The following is a 1,488-nucleotide window of genomic DNA, read 5'->3' as shown; positions in this document are numbered from 1 at the left end:
ATTACATCATAACTTTTTAACAGACTTAGCCATAGATATTAATGGGGTTACAGGGAGCAGTTAAGCAGGGTTAAGCAGAAGCGAGGCTGACAGAAACTAGAAATAGGCAGCTAAGAGGCTGTAACATAAATCAGATTTTTAAACCATAAAATGCAGTAATTTATTATTAAGAAAAAAGCCAGATGCAAAAATCTGTGAATGTGACCATACTAAAAAGTGTCCCGGCTTTTATATATGTGCAAAAGTGTAAGCTTTTTTGTTGTTTTTTGAGGGGGTGAAGGTTAAGAATGCATAAACTCAAATGTAGAGTTAATGGATTAACAAGGGGGTGCTTATTATATATACCAGGCACTAATCAAAGTGCTTTTGTGTTTAATGACTCATTTAATCCTCACAACAATCTTATGAATCAGGTACTATTATCCCGTTTTACAGATAGAAAACTGAGGCACAGAGAGATTAAAAAACTTGCCAAAGATCATATAGCTAGAAAGGAGCAGAGCTAGGATTCAAGTTCAGGCACTTGGCTCTTGAGCTCATACTTTTAACTACACACAAATAATACCTCCACAGATTATAATGTTTAGCTATCTTTGTGTGAGACTTTTTTTAAAGGTTGCAATAAAAAGAACTTACTCGATCATAGCAAAGAAGTGTGGAAAAATTTGGAGTTTTCTGTTGATGTACCAATTCAACAAAACGAGCACAGTAAACAGCATCAATTGCTGAAAAAATACATCGAGGAAATATACACAGCTGTAGAAATTTTGTGATGGTCTCATTTTTGGTAGATTCTAAAAATAAGGGAAGAATATATTAAGTGGTAAACTTCTTCCTCAAGTGCCTCAAGGTCACTAAACATGACAACATTAACTTTAGTGTAGAGAATGCTATAAAACCACAAACTATTTATAGTTTGTAACCAAAAGGTCATGCCTGGGATAAGACTTTCATTTTCACTCTGTGGACATTTTTCTACCTATAATTTCTCCAGAAATAAGATTTTATACATACGAATTGAATGATAAGCTGCCAATATGGTCAATTAATTTCATCACAAACTAAATCTGTTCTTTCAGTGAACATGTGAAGTCAACTCTGCATTAATGAATAACCAAAGAATGGGATGGGCTTCCCTTGTAGCTCAGTTGGTAAGGAATCTGTCTGCAATGCAGGAGACTCGAATTTGATCCCTGGGTCAGGAAGATCCCCTGGAGAAGAAAATGGCAACCCACTCAGTGTTCTTGCCTGGAGATTCCCATGGACAGAAGAGCATGGTGGGCTACAGTCCATGGGCTCACAGAGTCAGAGACAACTTAGCAACTAAACCAAACAATGGGATAGTGAACACTGAGTTGAAATACAAACATAATACACTTCAGTACCTCCAAAGTTATAAACCTCTGCTTTTTTAATGTTAAGTGGCAGAAATGTAACAATTCCAACAACTTACTTGCTAAAAGCCAGTTGTCCTTTTCCAGTTTCAGT

At 36.1% G+C, this 1,488-nt stretch overlaps 1 protein-coding gene across 1 annotated transcript in view; it reads right to left on the bottom strand.

Annotated features, from left to right (window-relative positions):
* LOC104980959 (THO complex subunit 2-like) overlaps positions 1 to 1,488 on the bottom strand; it is a gene marked incomplete at both ends in the record, with an annotated part of 113,276 nt that overhangs the window by 31,619 nt on the left and 80,169 nt on the right.

This window comes from Bison bison, unplaced genomic scaffold (genome assembly GCF_000754665.1).
Source record: "Bison bison bison isolate TAMUID 2011002044 unplaced genomic scaffold, Bison_UMD1.0 scf7180017864508, whole genome shotgun sequence".
In the NCBI taxonomy this organism is placed as follows: Eukaryota; Metazoa; Chordata; class Mammalia; order Artiodactyla; family Bovidae; genus Bison; species Bison bison.
This window is presented reverse-complemented; position numbering and strand designations above follow the sequence as displayed.